Source organism: Coenobita brevimanus, chromosome 77 (genome assembly GCF_032717465.1).
Source record: "Coenobita brevimanus isolate Jiangsu-jjx chromosome 77, ASM3271746v2, whole genome shotgun sequence".
Taxonomy (NCBI): Eukaryota; Metazoa; Arthropoda; class Malacostraca; order Decapoda; family Coenobitidae; genus Coenobita; species Coenobita brevimanus.
In genome coordinates, this window is record NC_137030.1 from 10,843,270 (window position 1) to 10,861,997 (window position 18,728).

Sequence of the window (18,728 nt, forward strand, 5' to 3'; positions counted from 1 at the left end):
ATTGTCCTCCACATTGTCATCGATTGGGGAATCATTCTGGCCCTGAATATCTTTACTAGCCAGGTCACTGGTAACAGGTCCTTTGCCAAGACAATGGCGTGAGGGGGGGAGGGGGGAGGTTATGCGGTGTAAGGCATTGTCCCTGCTTGGCATCTTGTAGAGGAATAGAGGAAGGTGTCCTGTGTATACATATGAAAAATCACGCACGAAATTTGAAAATTGTGCAAATTAGGGACCTTGCAATTGCACGACGTACTGGTACGTCGCCGGGACTGGCAAATGCAAATCGTTGCAATGTACCCATACGTCGACGGGATGGGGCGGGTTAAGGCCTTTTACCCCATCTTTCAAATTCTATGATTTCATTCAAGGAGATGGGTAAAAAATAGTGTCATCAACAAAATAAAGTTTTATTGACTCCCTTGGAAACTCCCCCCCCAAAAAAATAAAATCATATCCATTTTGGCTGAATGTGAAAATAAGCAACTGAAAAACACCCCATAATTAGTGATGAAAGTTGATAATGATTAATCTTAAGACAATCACATGAGTACGGCAAGTTTTTCTTATTTAATGAAAATCTACCTGTTTATAGCTTGGTGGAGAAGCCCTTTGAAATTCAGCAGGTAACAACAAAACCCCTAAATGAACAAAGAGAAAAGCCTGTGCTGTGATTAGGTTTATGTAAAAAAAAAAGGTTACAGTCCCTCAGGGAAATTCATGTAATCATGGTCATCACACTTGATGTGGACTTTCCTTGCTATTCCGCCATAAAGATGTACGCTGCTGATTTCAAGCAGGGCAGGGAGAGCACCGAAGATGACCCGCGCCCAAACTCAACTATGGATAATCAAGTGGAAACCATTCACCTCATGGTCTTGAATGACAACCGTTTGTCTGTGCAGCTAGTAGCTGACATCATAGGCATCAGTGCCGGCTCAGTGCACACTGTTTTGACTAACAACTTAGGTATGAACAAGCTGTCTGCACGATGGCTGCCCAGAATGTTGACACCAGACCAGAAATTGACCAGTTTGGAAACTCCAGAGACACTTTTGGTTCGTTTCCAGGCCGATGCAGCCAGTTTCTTCCGGAGATTTGTGACCCAGGTTGAAACATGGGTTTACCACTGTGAACCTGAACATGAGAACCAAAGGAAGCAATGAAACACCACGATTCTTCACCCTTCCCAAAAATCAAGCAAGTGCCACCTGTTGGAAAGGTGATGGCCTCAGTGTTTTGGGACACTGAGGCAGTTCTCACAACGGACTACTTTCAAATGGGTCAAACCATTAATGAGGCCTATTATGCATCAGCGGCAGTCAAGGAGAAATGGAGAGAAACGCTGCGAGCGGGCGTGCTGTTGCTCCAGGACAATGCTCCTGTCCACTCGGCACAGGTGGCAGTGACTAAAGCACCCAACTCTGACTTTGAACTGTTGCATCATGCTCCTTACCCACCCAATCTGGCTCCATCTGACTACTAACTGTTTCCCAAACAAAAATCTCATCTGCGTGGTCACCATTTTCGGAGTGACGATGAAGTCATCCATATTGTTGAGGCATATTTGGAAGCTCAAAATGCGACCTTCTTCCGCGACGGGATAGACATGCTTGAACGTCGGTGAACAAGTACTTGGAACTTAGGGGAGACTACATTGAGAAATAATACAAGAACGGTCGTTCTCCTATGACATTTTTGGGGTGAAGCAGAGAACATTTTGAAGGACACACGTTGTAATATGAAACAGACTAGAAGAGAGTATGAGAAGGAAGTATGTCTTTTGTCTCGTCTGGGAAGGAATGAGGAACATGGAAGGCAGAACACACTGCTGGCAGAAGATTGTCAGCAAACTTTTGCTCATGGCTGTATGTTTTATGATTTTTTTTTTCCTCAGCTTCTTTAAAAAACTGTCTTTGTGCCATTATCCTACATTAATTTCTTCCTATTATTTGTTATTTGTATTTTCTTTGGGCGTCTGAAACTAACCCCTTAGCATTATTTTCATTTATCTGAGTTCGTACAGTTATTATTATTATTATTATTATTATTATTATTATTATCATCATCATCATTATTATTATTATTACTATTGTTGTTGTTTCTTCATTAAATAATTCCGCGGCTATAAAAATAAACTTTGAAATTAGATCACCATAGGGATGGGATTCATAACCAAGGATTTTCAAGGGTACTTCAGATACATCCTTCATAAAGCCGATCAGTACGAGACATCTCTCCTTGACTAAGTACACCCCCTTAATGTGTCGCGCTGCATGAAGTACTTAGTATTTTGAAACGTAGACGAAGACCAGTGATATATTTGCTACCCTAGTGATAGTAGATCAAATGTTTTTTTCTTTGTATTTATTTTTACCCTAAACGTTCATAAAACGACGCAATGCAGGATGTTATATACGCAGAAATACAGCCACAAACAAAACTTTGCCGACACTTTAATCAAGGCTGTGGCAATGGAATGAATGCATGGCCAACTCTGACCTATTTTTCTGTAACATAAGAATGGCGTACAGTAAAAGACTGCGAAAAGAAAATAGTCTCTGCCGCTTGGGAAGGAAGGAGAAAATAATAAAGAATACAGGACACATTGCTGGCAAAGGATTACTGGCGAACTTTTGCTCATGGCTGTAGTGACGTACTTCATCCATGTGAAGGAATTTTATTCACTCCCATAACCATCCATCCCCAGTGGCGCTACTATGTTTTTTCCTTTTGCTGCGAGGTTTAGAGACCTCCCCCCTCTCTCTCTTTCTCTCTCTCTCTCTCAGTTAGTCCGCCACTCGTCGATCGTAGGTAAATCCAAAGTCCTGGGCGATATTGCGGATATGTATTTACACGACTACAGCACAAGTCTTGCCTCCACCACGCCACCCTTGTCTCTGGCATGCAAGCCGGCCCGCTCCTATCTCTCTCTCTCTCTAGAAAAAGACTGTAGGCAGAATCTCAACTAGACCAGACCTTAGCTAAGGTAATTAGATCACTCCCTACTTAGAACACACATACTACTAGTTGACAAGCGGTTTCAATTTTCCCTTCCGCTATGGAAAAAATGTGTCTCCTGACACAATGGTGTGAATATTATACAAGTAGCTTATGTATGCTGCGGGTGGAGACATGGAGACAGGATGTAACTGGATAGATAATATTGTCAACTGACTACAGTGGAGTATAACAATGAAAGGGGCAGAATGCTGTAATGCAAGTAGTTGGATCCAATAAATAAGGAAATATATTTGCAGTACATATCCATGTAAAAATTCAGTGAAAAGTTACAACTACTGCTGGGTGTAAAATTAAAAGGTAATTAATGTATTAATGTAAGTAAATAATTAAAAATGCATGGCGCATGTGATAAGTATAGTAACTATAGGAACACATAGCCTATTATCCTCCACAAGTTCACAATTGAAGTTCAATATATTGGGTTAGTACTGGAAACTATAATACATGGAATAATGAACATATAGCAGTTGAGAACACAACAGTTGATTTAACAGAAAATGTCATTGAGGGTAATGGCTCTTAGTTATTAACTTCCACACATTTGCTGTTCTATTTTTATGTCTGCTATACCGTTCTTTATGTTATTGATTCATAGTTCAGAGCTTATGTCAATATTATTATTTACCTTTGTTTCCTTTGCAACTATTTTCACTTACAACTGGTTTATGTGATATCCTTTTATCATCATATTACTTATTTTTTATTTACTATTCTGAATTGGTAGAGTTATCACTTATTTACAGTTATCTTTCTTTCAGTATAAAGTTACATGATCTTCACATCTTCAGCAGTCACACTGAGTGCCAGTAAGAACTGCTAGTATCCAAGTCTCGTTGTTGCCACACTAATCTTGTCGCAATGCGGATCTCGTGCAGTCTTTTATCTATTCGCTTAAAACAACAGTAAAGTATACATATAATAACAAAAAATCCGATTAGAGAAACTACCACTTGGGGAAACACAAAGATCGAATATACCCATGAACGGTTAAAGGCGGAAGAAAACTGGTCCATAACAAAATCACTCTCTTTAAGAAAACCCAACATGCGTAGGTTGTCTGACGTGATAGACCGTCAGCAGGCAGGTGGAATGTCACATAAATGGGTTGGAAGATTTCATATTTGTGGGAACGGAGTACAAAGTGATGATGTATAGTATAAGTAAGCACGGATTCTGATTTTACCGTACAATAATGAGGGACCTTGTACAAACCAGTTGCTGATACTGAGCAAACTAGAGTTCCAGGACAAATAGGACTAACAGGGATTGGGGTACTAAAGAAGAAATAGCGGATATGATTCAGACGAGGATGAAGCACTGGGAGCTTGGGGGCTGGAACAAAGGGACAGACAGATTGTACCAAGATTTTATGAATTAAGGCAGATTCGTATGGAACAACGCTACCAGGAAAGGTTGTGGGGAGATAGGCAGCACAAACTCGCAAGTTAGGTGTAAGAAAGCACACCTGCTGAGATCATTCGAGGATGTGAAGTCAAGAGAGATATGATCATGAGATAAGATGAAGCACTCCGAGGAAACAGTGGCCTGTAATAGGGAATTATTGTACAAGAAAAGAAAAGGAATCATGCGGGAGAAATCGAATGTGATAGAAGAATGAAGAAGGACATGAACAACAATATCATTAGTGAGGAAAGTGGCCTCACGTATTGGGTAGCTGTATTCTATCTATCTATCTATCTATAGCCCGACGCCCTAATCCCGCAAAGGGTGGCCGCAGACAAAACGCCTCCAAGTCACTCTGTCACCCACCATTTGACTCCCCTCCCCCCAACTCACCCCCCCCTCCCTCATATACCTCTCAACTCCATCCCTCCACCTCATCCTCGGTCTACCCCTCCCTCTCCCTCCCTCCACCTCACCTACATACACCCTCTTAGTCAGTCTTTCATTCTCCATCCTCTCCACATGTCCAAACCACCTCAGTGTATTTCTCCTAATCTTTTCAACCACATCCACATCTACCCCACAACGTTCCTTCACTTCTTCATTCGTCAACCTGTCCCTCCATGTCACTCCACATGCTCCTCTCAAGTAACTCATTTCCACTGCTCTCACTCTTGACTTGTTCCCCTCTTGCAAGGTCCACGCCTCGCTTCCATACGTCAGGGTAGGGATCACAATACCATCATGCAGTGACTTCTTAACTTCCATACTCACCTCCCTATTTCTCATCACTGCTTTCAGTGTGCCAACAACCTTCCTTCCCTGCTGTACCCTTTCACGTACTTCATCCCCCAAAGTTCCATCCTTACTCATCACACTACCCAAGTACTTGAATGCACTCACATTCTCCATATCCTCACCATCCAACCTCACTGCACACTCTGTGACTTCATTCCTCTCAAACACCATAACTTTACTTTTGTTTACATTAACTTTCAGCTTCCTCCTCCTACACACTGTCCCAAATTCATTCACCAAACCTTGCAACTCCCATTCATCTTCACTCAACAATACTGTATCATCAGCAAACAGCAACACCGGAAGCTTCCAAATCTCACCCTCATTCATTAGGGCCACCCCCACATCCACTGCCCTACCTTGTACCTCCTTTACGACCCCATCCATATATATATTAAACAGCCATGGAGACATTACACACCCCTGTTTCAGTCCCACATTGAGATCAAAGAACTCACTCAACTCACCATCCACTCGCACCGTAGCCCTAGCTCCCTCGTACATACTCTTCACAGCACTCAACAATTTCCCCTCCACTCCATATATTCTTAGTACCTTCCACATACCTTTCCATAGAGGAAAATAAAAGCACTGGAGACATGTCGAAGGCAGTGTGGGCCCATTCCAATGTAGAGTGGAGGTCAGTGACACGACCACCGACAGCATTAACTAGAATACGAACTAAGGTAGTAACCTGGGAGAGAAGAGAGCCCAGGGAAACTTGTAGCTGCTCCATGTGTAGTTTGACATACTGTACAACAATTCTGAGACAATATTGAGTTTTGACATCTCCTTTGTTAGAATTCCTGTGATGTTTAATGTGTGATCGACGTCATTTAACCTGCTAAAACTACTCGTACCTGATTGAACTCCCAGCCTTGTATAACCAACCATTACGTTACCACACTATACGCTGGCTTGGTGATTTAACCCCTCACATCTCCAACCGTCCCCACTACATTCAGCCACCATAACCTCTGCCACGCTCGGTAAGCCACCGCCATCCCACACCAAGCCGCCCTGATGTCACGATGGAAGGGGTGTGGCCAGTCATGGTGCTCTACATCACAGTTTTCCTCTCCTATCAGCTTCACGCACTGCCTGGTGCATGAGAGTCTCCCGGCTACGTCACACTCTACTCTGCCCAATCAACGCTTTCCATGGGAGGAGCAGTTTGCCCCCACATGCTACTGTCAGGACTCTAAAATATCATAAATAATAGCTAGTAGCACAGATGTAATCTAGAAGGTTAAATCAAAGTCATGGCTAGGGCCTGCAGGAACATCGTTTGCAAATTTCCCCTGAGGAATGCTGCATTCAGCACCTCGTGACACTTGACTGGAAAGCCATGATACATACACACATACACACACACAGGCATCTAGAACATTTCGACGACAGTATAGCCCACGTGATGGAAGTTCTTATATCCGGACAGAAAGAGGAGGAGAGTCATAAAGAATTAGGAGACTGGAGCGGGGAGAGAGCGAGATCGGGGGCCTAGCGAGAAGCTGGGAGAGAAATTAGCAGGTACAAAACCGCTCTCACCTCAAGACACTCTTGTGAGACAAACTTAGTATAAAATCTTGAGCTTTTTCCTTTTGAAGACAATAAAACTATAGTCAACCCCAGACTCATCTTTTATCTTCTCCCATCATCGACTACAAGTGAACTGAGGCTATTTCCTCACATATTTACTCACTATTTACCACATCTCGGCTACAAGTACTATATAATCTATCACACGACTGATATATATTTTTGGTGGCGTGAACGTATGAACCACGTCTACAGTTCTACAAGCCCAAAAGCCTACAGACCAACAAGTCAACGAACCAACGATTATAAGTCTACATTACCGAGACTGATAGGAAACAACAAAGCAAGATATAACCATTCTACAAGCAACCTTCAGGTAGGTGCGACGTATTCAAGATCTACTACAGTTCGCACCATACAGAAAGAAACTATAAGTAAACGCAGTAGAAGGAACCACAAGCATCTCAACAGGTCTACAATTCTGCGACCAAGTAACCACAGACGAGTATCCAGTAATAAGAACGAGAAACAAGTGAGAAAAAACAAGCAAATGAAGAGCGAGAGAAGACTAACTACCCACAATCACAACAACAACCACCTGACCCAACCCTTCTCTTCAACCTACCCTCCACCTCCACCAACATCATCATGCTGACGCAGGAGTGGGGAGGTCAACATGACGGCAGCAAATACCAGAGCCTTCACTCACCACTCACCATTACTCATCGTTACTCAGCTACTCAACACAGCTACCAGTGTGGGAACTCGACGTTATGGAGCTAAGCGTTGCTAAGGACACCGTCTCGGCAATGAACCCTGATCTTTCACCACGACCCTGAAGTGACCCAGAGTGGCATCAATCTCCCACGTTCGTGAGTGAATATACTTTTTACTTATTTCTTTCCAGAGCTTAAATTTCGTTACAAACACCACTTCTACATAATACGTTAGGTACACACACCTTCTTCACTTATTTGTATTAGGTCCATCATTCATTACCATTACAACCATGAACAATTATTATCATATATATACTTTATATCTTCCATTTATTAATATTAATTTTAGCTACCTATTCAGTTAACATATATATTAAGTGTTTCATGACAACATTTCCTAGCATAATGAGTTTTTATTTTAGTGCTTAGTGACATGACAGGAATATTATCACCACCGAATTTATTGCTGAATGAAACAGCATCTGCAGTACCTAACGCCGATTCCCAAATAGTAGAGGAAAGAGAAAACGTAACAAACACACTTATTTCTCCACGAACTAAAGGTAAGGAGACAAATACTTCACGGATCTTTGATGATGATGATGCTTCGATACCATGCCCAGATATAAACAGTGACGATTTTAGCTCTGTCTTACACACCTATGAAAATATTTTCACACGAGTTCATAGGTCAGGAAATAATTACCCAACTATCCTTTTTCCATAACGACAAGGGACTCCAAGTGAATTTAACGAGACAAACAAGTACCATGGCTAACGAAGGTAATTCAACATCCCCTCCCCATGGCTATGTTTATCATGAGGAAAAAAATCTCCCAAAATTCTCAGACACAGAAATGGATCGCAGTGACGTCGAGTTTGCTATCAGTAAGTGCGAGCAACTGTTTGTTAACCCTTACACCGCGGGCTTGTTTTGCTTTGACATGCGGCTCCCGCTGGCATATTCGCGCTCCGACAGACTCTCTAAAAATATTTGCCAAAAATCAGTTATTAGTCCTAGAATATTAAAATCATATATACTTATGGCACATAGCTTCAGCTTTCTCCTTGGGTGTTTGTTGAGCCACAAGTTTGTTGAGCCACAAGTCCTACGGTACTCGGTCGAGTACCGTAGGACTTGTGGAGACCTCTGAAGTTGGGTAACGAAGTCTCCACTTTACACTTCCCGACAACTCGTAATATGATTACCACAGCCTGATATTATCACTAGAAACACTAATCTATGATTCTCAAATAGTTTGGAATCCATACTCCCCCCAAAAAAACACTGTGAAAGCAATGAAAATTACGAGGGCGTATGACCATTCCACTTCCGATCGTTCGCCGCTAGTGTTGTCTATTATTCATAAAAACACTCACAGTTTATATGTCTGTTACTATATAACACTTATATATATCTACAGTCTTTATCCATAAGTTTCCTTCAGTAATAGTAGTTTATTGTCACTGTAGGGATTCAATTTCTATCAGTAAAATACGTAGCATTCACTTTCTCGTCCTGTATACTAGCATTGAGAGTGAATGTCACTTTCACCTTCACTCTCATAACTCATAGTATTCATACATGCTAGAGTGATACTTTCACTTTCATTACTCCTAGGGTATATACTCGTATTCTTATAATACTACTCATTTACATTTCTATTTACGTTCTCTATTTTATTTACGTTATTTACATTTCTATTTTATTTACACTGTTTTATGCACTGTCACTTGAAGTAACTTATAAAACTATTTTCCACTGTTCACGTATATTTACATTCATTACTTTCATTTGCTGTTTACACATTATTTACACATTATTTACAATTCCACTTGCACTGTTTTACTCAATAGAAAGATCGTAGTCACTCTTTTATCAATTGTCAGCCCTTTACCTCTTTCCACACGAGGTTTAGTAGGGGGTAAAGGTCACAAGGCCCTTTGCATGGGGGTGAAAAGTGGCTGAAGTTAGCAGGAGCAAACAGACGTACCTTCACATTGGAAGATGACAGTAAACTGATAGGGGTGGGCCGGGGTGGCCTACCTAGGGAAATGCATTACTGCCAACGTCAGCCTCTTGACAGCTGCTAATATATAGCAGTGAAATGATTGGCAGGAAATCTAGACAATACATTATAAATTAGGTAGTTCCAGGTGAATGTAAATATCACTTAAGCTTCTCCCTTCCCTCCTTATATGTATATTTATTACGAAAATAGATTATACGGCATATTTCAAGAGGAAATAAACAGCGAAAATTAGCGAACGAGTCCACGTGAGGTGTTGTCAGGTGATAATTAGCCAATTCCAGGTGTATGGCACTATCACTTACCTTATTTCTTTTTTGTATATATTATTTTGTATAAGAATAGGGCATAAGGCTTATTTCAATGGATGAAATCAGTGGAAAATTCCAGGGAAGATTTACTTAGTGTAGAATACAGTGTGGTGGCCTGCAATAATTAGGTAGTTCCAGGTGAATGTAAATATCACTTAGGCTTCTCCCTTCCTTTCTTATATACATTTTTATTACGAAAATAGATTATATAGCATATTTCAAGGGGAAATAAACAGCAAAATTAGCGAACGAGTACACATGAGGTGTTGCCAGGTGATAATTAGCCAATTCTAGGTGTATGGCACTCTCACTTACCTTATTTCTTTCTTGTATATATTATTTGGTATAAGAATAGGGCATAGGGCTTATTTCAATGGATGAAATCAGTGAAAAATTCCAGGGAAGATTTACTTAGCATAGCACGGCCGGGCAGGCGAGCGGATAGGGTAATGGAGGGGGGGTAGGGAGAGGAGTCAAGAACGGGGAGAAATGGCTAAATTGTCAACAATGGATGGGAGTACAGATGAGATTGGGAGTGCTGACTAGTGTTGGACATTGGCAGTACTGATAGATGATACAAGCCACCACTTGAAAGCCTGGGTGAATTCAAAATAACACAGAATCACAAAAGTGACGCCCCGCGGTATGATCCCTTGCTCCCAAGCGTCACGAAAGTGACACCCCACGGTTAAGGGGTTAAGAGACATATAACAGATGAAAATGAGAAAATAGCTATTTTTTCCTCATGGATTAACCAGGAAAGATGTCCAGCCAGTGACCTCAGATCCGATAAACTCTTACGAGCTCAGACCTATGAGGAGTATAAAACAGAATTCCTGAAGAAATTTTCTGGAGACATAAATTTCCTGCCAGGTATAATTCCAGAATTACATAAGATTGTGTATCTTATAAGAGAAAATACAAATCATGTATTAAGCGAAATACCGGCAGATGTATCAACAATTAAGAGAACACTTTTAGCTACTTTAGAGAACTCAAATTGGGTAACAGATGATGGGAAGATGTTGAAAGTCGTAGACATCCTTGGTTATGAAGCTGCCCTGTGTAAATTACCTGATAGGGTACTAAAGATTGCTAAAACAATTCCATACACCCCAGGAATGTGTTTGTTAGATTTTATGAGTGAGGTAGAGATGAATTGTAGCAAAGCAGGGGTGAGTGAATCACAAACCAGTACAACCAAAATGGGGGTTGTAGACACAGTGGTGGCAACGAACACTTGTACCAAAGAACAAAATCGATTGTGGCCCGAAAACAGACAAACCAAGCTAATCCAGGCGTCGAGACAACGTTCCCAAACACCAGGGTACAGACTTGCTCAAAAGTTTTCACATAGTCCAAGTGGAAATCGCACCCAGGGAAAACCTAAAAATGGAAAGTCATCTCGAGAATCACATTGGAGAGAGAGGTCCACACTATGCTAATATTGTGCAAATCCTGGTCACATACAAAAAATTAATGTTATATTAAGAATTAGAAGGACAAACAAAAGGCAAAAGGATATGACCCATACTATAGATATCATAGGTCGCCGGGCCACTGGACATCAGAATGTATGACAATGGAACAATTGGTTTATGTGTTTAGGGAAATGGACGTTGTTACTTATGAAAGTACAATTGTTTTTCTTAGTTTTGTTTGATTTTTTATTTGTTTAGTTACTTTATGTGAGCAGTAACATCCCAAAGTTTGAGTAACTTTGGCTGATTAGTTTTTACAGAAAAAAAAATAATATATGCGTAATACGCATAAAATAAAACACGCGAGAAATAGGGAACCAGGGGAAGTGGGTTCATCTGATCTCTATGTTATTTCATAGTTTTACTAATAAAACTCTCATTAATAAATTGCCCTAACAGTTTTTTTTTTTTTTTAATATTCTTCACCATTTCTGAATAAAAAAACAAAACAAAATGCCTCTGTCTTTATCCCTAATTTTATCCCCTTTTTGCCATGTTCAAAAAGTCATTACAGTCATGTTTGTCAGTCTCTGAAAAGAATATATGCACAAAATGTTCCCACTTCATTTCTCTTTTTGTAGGTATTTTGTTTTTTGTCTTATGTTCAAAACTAATGGAGTTATATCACTCCAAAGGACAATAAGCTTAGTTCCGAGATATCACTCGTTTTCTGTTGATTTGCAGGGTCTGTAAGATTAGAAACACGATTAGAAACAGCTTAGGTACTTTTTTTATTTTATGAGTTAGGATTAGGGATGGTTATGAAGAGGTAGAGGATGTTGGAGAAGACAAAGTTGGAGTAAAAGATGTAGAAGGTTGGGGGTAGTCAGGTGAGGTGGAGATGGGGGAGGAGACAGGTGAGGAGGGAGGCGGCGATGGTGGAGAAAGAATTGCTGCTTCCAACACGTTTTTCTCCCCTCGATATGGCGTAAAAATCTTCTCTGCTGATTTCCAACGTTGCAGTAGCTTCTTAGACCGTTGCCCCATCTTCAGAAAGTGTCTAAAAATGATGAGAAATGGCCAAGATTAGCGCAGACTGAGAACAGGTTGAGACCAAGGCTGGTGTACATCTTACCCCTCCCAGTGTCGCAGCATCTCTGGGCCTCTGGAGTTTCCTGCTTCGCAGGCTCGCTGCCATCCTCTACACACACACACACACACACACACACACACACACAACACACTCCCATTACCAGATGTATGACATAATATTTGCAGAATAAAATGGAAAAAAAATGGAAAAAAAGGGGGTCATATTATACATTGCATAGAAAACGGAGATTTCTGCAGGTAAATGACCCCAAAATTGGAATTACATAATAATTTTTTGGAAGGGGAAAGAATGGTCGTACGGCTGCCAAATTTTTGCAAAGAACGAGTGATACTCGGAGCTATTTTATGGCGTAACTTTCGCAAAATACCTTTGTCAGTCGAAAATCGGTTCCTGCTGGTGTCTACTCCCCTTTAATCGGGGGAATCACAAACCACGACAAAAAACGACCAACAATAAATAAACCTAAAGTGAACATAGGTTTGATTGGAAATGAGTATCTTAGTACCCGCATCATGTGAAGATCAAATTATTTCATTATTCTTAGATACAGGCTCCCCAGTGAATTTAATAACAAGAGGAATTACAGAGCATTTTTGGAAATAAAAAGGTAACTTTTTTTTAGAGGAGTCTGATTTAGACTTATATGCAGAAGATGGCAAACAAATCACCGTTAAGGGCATGATACAGTTACATATCAGTTTTGCAGAGACCACAAGACCGATATCTGCTCTTTTCTATAGAGTGGAAAATTTAGCTACTGTATAAGAGCCGACATATTAGTAGGTTTGAATACTATGAGAACAGAGAATATCATTCTACTCCCACATATGACTGGAATACATTACAACAATGAATTCATAGAGGAATTATCATCAGAATTATCACGCACCAACAGTAGAAAATCAAAAAGAGTTGGAATTATCAAACGACTAAACAGAACCACTCAATCGAACGAGGGTACACACACACTCACAGCACCCCTTCCAACCCCCTCATCCTCTCTGCCTAGTGACAGAACTGACAGCCAAGCAGTATTGTTTCCTGCCCATCTCACCAATGTTGTTGTTATTCCACCTAAGTCATATATGAAAGTCACCAAAAAGAGTAAATTGAAGAATAGTGCGGTCCTTGTCTTAGAGGAATTATGTAGAGTGAAAGGATTGTCGGTGGAAAACGCATAACGTCAAGTGAACAACGATGGGGAAACTCATGTGTTCCTCATTAATCAGATGAATGGGGATGCAAAGATGTAAAAAGGGACTTGTCTTTGTAGTTTAGAAACATGTCCTGCCCCTGTAAGAGAAACCGTAGCAGGAACTACAAGTAAGACAAAATCTACAGACAGAGAATGCATAAAGGAGAATTTGATTCACTCAGGACATTTTAACGAAGAAAAAGATCTTTTAGATTTATTAGAGAAACATCGACAAACGGTAGCATTACCTAGGGAACAATTAGGATGTACTAACCTGACTACACACAAGACTAACATACACCCGGGCACACAACCAATATTTATACCGGCCTATAGAGCTGCGCAATCACAACGCACCCTGGCAAATCAGCATGTTGAGGAAATGCTAAAACTAGGAATTATTGAACCATCTGTCTTCCCATGGAATGTCCCATTTTTTTTTTCGAGTCCAAACGAAATGCAGAAACGCATTACTGTAAATTAAATCAGGACACAATCCCTGACCGGTTTCCTATGCCAATTGTTAGGTGATGTCTTACAAAACATTGGACCAGAAAATAATGTATTTTCCACAATCGATTTGCTCAGTGCTATTACCATATAAGCCTTTAGCAAGAATCACGCAAATACACTACTTTCTCCACGAATATAAACGAATGCCATTGGGGTTGAGTACAGCACCAGGCACATTCCAACGATTAGTGAATTATGTATTGTCTTGAATAAAGGAATATTTGTCTATGTAGTCGACATTATTATCGCTACTCAAACTATAGATGAACATCTACAGAAATTAGACCAACTCCTACAAAAGCTTGCTGATGCTGGTTTAAAAATTAAGTTGTCCAAATGCTAATTTTGCTTTAAGGAAATAAAATTCTTAGGCCACAGACTAGATGCCCAAGGTATTCACACGTCTGGGGACAAAATACAGGCAGTAAGGGATTTCCCAGAACCAACAAATATAGACGAAGTAAGACAATTCTGGGGGCTAGCAGGATATTACCGCCCATTTAATAACCAATTCTCTCATATTGCACAGCCGCTATTCATTCTGCTAAAAAAAGGATGCCATATTCCAGTGGGGAGAGGAACAAATAATAGCATTTAATGAATTAAAAGACAAACTTACAAATGCACCTTGCTTGGCCTACCCTAATATCACAAAACCATTTATAGTTTGCACACATGCATCCCTTAAAGGACTAGGAGCCGTACTTATGCAAGAAGATAATCGTGCAAAAAATCAGCCAATTGCATTCGCTAGCAGACAAATAAAAGGTGCGGAGAAAAATGATTGCACCACAGACCTAGAAGCACTTGCAGTGGTCTTTGCATTACAAAAGTTTTGAGATTTGGTATCTGGTCACGAAATTCACTTATTCACCGACCATAAACCGCTCGTGGGTATTAAAATGCAGCAGGACATCGAAGTAGACAGCAACAATCCACCAGAAGGAGCCCACGGAGGAGTCTACACGGCGCAAATGAACTCCGGGTGGAAACGGCCCAAGTCCACCTGGGCCACACCCCTGTGAAACGGAACTCGCCCGCCACCACCATAGCAGGAATACAAGACGACCTGCCAGGCGACCTGCCCATCAATCAGACCAGGGTGGAACTGTTTCTCCAGTTCCAAACAGTACCCCTGAGATGGCCAGTAGCTGCTCATCCTTCTACAGGAGACGGCCTGAAGCCACTCTGGAGGAAACAAGGAGACAGCCTGAAGCCGCTCCTGCCTTCGTCAGTAGACGGCCTGCAGCCGCTCGGAAGGTGCCATACAAAGAGACAGCCTGTAGCAGCTCACCCTCCTACAGGAGACGGCCTGAAGCCACTCTGGAGGAAACGAGGAGACGGCCTGCAGTCGCTCGGAAGGTGCCCCTCGGAGAGACGGCCCGTAGCCGCTCACCCTCCTGCAGGAGACGGCCTGAAGCTGCTCCGGAAGTCAATAAGGAGACAGCCAGTAGCCGCTCCCGCCTTCGTCAGGAGACGGCTGGAAGCAGCTCTGAAGGTGCCCCTGGAGAGACGGCCTGTAGCCACTCATCCTCCTACAGGAGACAGCCTGAAGCTGCTCCAGAGGCTAATCAGGAGACGGGTGGTAGCTGCGCCCTCCTTCATCAGGAGACGGCTGGCAGCCACTCTGAAGGTGCCCTTGGAGAGTCAGCCTGTATCCTCTCTACCCTCCTGCAGGAGATGGCCGGAAGCCACTCCGAAGGTGTCCCGAGACAGCCACGGCCAGTAGCCGGGCCCTACAGCCAGACATGGCCTGAAGTCGCTCCTTTGTCAAGTGCTGAGCCCGGTCCACCCACCCATGATGTGGAGGGAACCCCCAGCCTGGAGGAGTTTTTTTTTTTTTTTATGTGTCTGACTCTGGGCATAGGCTTCACAGCCTGCTTTCAAGGCCCAGTAGTCCTCCCACGTACCGCACACCTCTACATGTCACCACTTCAGCGCTAACACCCACCATCCATATTGAATACATGCTAGGGCTGTCTCATACAGGACTGGTGTATTGGTATTAGCGGGGATATTTTTACTACATGTCGGCGGGTCTTCTGGTAGATCAGTAAAGTCTGACTTTTATGAAATTCATATCCTTAAACTGTTCCCTGCCCCAGTGGGATTTGAACCCGGGTCCGTTAGGACTGCAAGCCACCTCTCTACCGATTGAGCCACCACCAGGCTCTTCTCCCTACAGCCAGTGGAGACGCCCCTGATGGACCCTGATGCCAGCTGACACCCCAGCTCACTCCTAACGGTGTCCCCGAGCTTCAAGGACCACAGCTCCCGCAACTTCACGACTGCCCCTCAGACTCCCGGGCAGGACCTCCCTGCACCTAGACACCGGAGATACTCATCCTTCGTCAGGTGCTTGACTCAAAAGTTCAGGTGACTGTTTGGCCCCAGCCCAGAGGGTCAGACTCCCACCCCAAGCCTAGAAGCCTCAGACCCCTACACCCCCAGCAGCCCCAAACTAGAGAGGACACCCCTATGCACTGTTCCCTGCCCCCGGGACCTAGCAGCCCCTGGCGGATCCCAGCCCCGTCAGTAGGGAGGCTGACACTCTGCGGCCACCCCTGTGCCTGACTGTGACACGTCCGACCTGACAGTGAGTAAAAGTGAACACACACAGCATAAAGACAGAGTAGGAGTGACATAATAAAGTGAGCCAGTGGTTAGAGCATAAAAGAAAGTGGTGGAAAAAGATAGTGCAATAGTGAGACAGTGAAGGATGGGTCTACCATAGTGAACAGTGCAGCTGTATCACGTGAAGATCATACATAGGCCCCTGTGTTGAAATTCCCGTACCACCAGCTCCACCCGGGTACATAATGAAGTAGTGTAATAGTGATCTACGGGCCGAGGTAAAGTGAACACTCTATCCAACAGCAATGGCACATCTCGGTAAGACCACGCTTAGGCCCAATGTAAAATATTAACGTTACCCAGGGAAGTCAAACAACCACCACCACCAGCCTAGGAAATTAAACTCCCCCACTAACATAAGCGTCTGGCTCAAGTATTGTTCTTACTAACCAATCTGGTCCTGTACAGTATCCTGCGTGATACTATTATTCCATATCTGCAGCCCAAGAATTATAATTGTCCAGTTTAGTTGTATTTGTGACATCTGCTCGTTCCTGTGTAAAATTTAGTAATACACATGTAAGGTGTTGCCTTGAGTTTTGTGTCCTGCCTCTTTCTTATTTGCCTAAGCTCCGGTCTAGAAAAAGAACCCAGCTATTCCCTAGGTGCTCTAGGGACGGGAGGCCGACCCTAAAACACCTAGCATTAAAGAAACAGTGAAGCAATGGGAAAAACTGAGTATGAGTATGTCCAACCCTGTAAATATTGTAAATCATATATCTATCTATCTATTGCCAGACGCCTCAATTCCGTTCGCGGTGGCCACAAACAAATCGCCTCCACGTTGCCCTGTCCCCTGCCATTTCACTGCCCCACTCCCAACTCACCCCCCCCTCTCTCTTATACCTCTCCACCCCATCCCTCCATCTCATCCTCGGCCTCCCTCTCCCTCTTCCCCCGTCCACCTAACTCACATACACTCTCTTCATCAGTCTTTCACCCTCCATCATCTCCACATGGCCAAACCACCTCAGTGTATTCCTTCTAACGTTTCCTATCACATCCACATCCACACCACAATGCTCCTTTATATTCTCATTTGTCATCCTGTCTCTCCATGTGACTCCACACTCTCCTCTTAAATAACTCATTTCCACTGCTCTCACTCTTGACTTGTGTCCTTCCAGCAACGTCCAAGCTTCACTTCCATACGTTAGAGTTGGTATTACAATACTGTCATGTAGTAACTTTTTCTCTTCCATGCTCACTTCCCTGCTTCTTATCACTGTTTTCAAGGAACCAGCAACCTTTCTTACCTGCTGTACCCTTTCAAGCACTTCACCCTCCAAACGTCCATCCTTACTCATCACACTACCCAAGTACTTAAACGTACTCACATTTTCCATTTCCTCACCATCCAACCTCGCTGTACATTCACTGACTTCACCTCTCTCAAAGACCATCACTTTCCTCTTCCGTACATTCACCTTCAGATTCCGTTTCTTACACACTTTCCCATACTCATCCACCAAGCCTTGCAGCTCTCGTTCGTCTTCACTCAACAACACAGTATCATCTGCAAACAACAGTACAGGGAGTTTCCAAACACTACCCTCTCTCACCAGGGCCACTCCAACATCCACTGCCCTACCTTGTACCTCTTTTATTACCCCATCCATGTACAGATTGAACAACCATGAAGACATGACACATCCCTGTTTCAACCCAACCTTCAAAGAGAAAAATTCACTCAGTTCACCATCCACACGCACTGCAGCCTTAGCACCGTCATACATACTCTTCACAGCATTCAACAACTTCCCATCTACTCCATAAATTCTTAACCCTCTCAGTGTCAGTCACACGATTCGCGTTTGATGTGGATTGTTCTAAAGATCTTCAGTGACTCGAATCGCGTTCCTAAGCTCAAAAAAATTCGCCAAAAATTAAGTTTCTGGCAGATTTGCGTCAAATTTTGAAGCATCCTAGCGAATGCAGCACTTTCCAATGGCAAGGCATTGGCAACACTGAGCTGCCTCACGGGGCCCAGCACGTAGTGATAAACCTCAGTCTCTTCCAAGCAGCC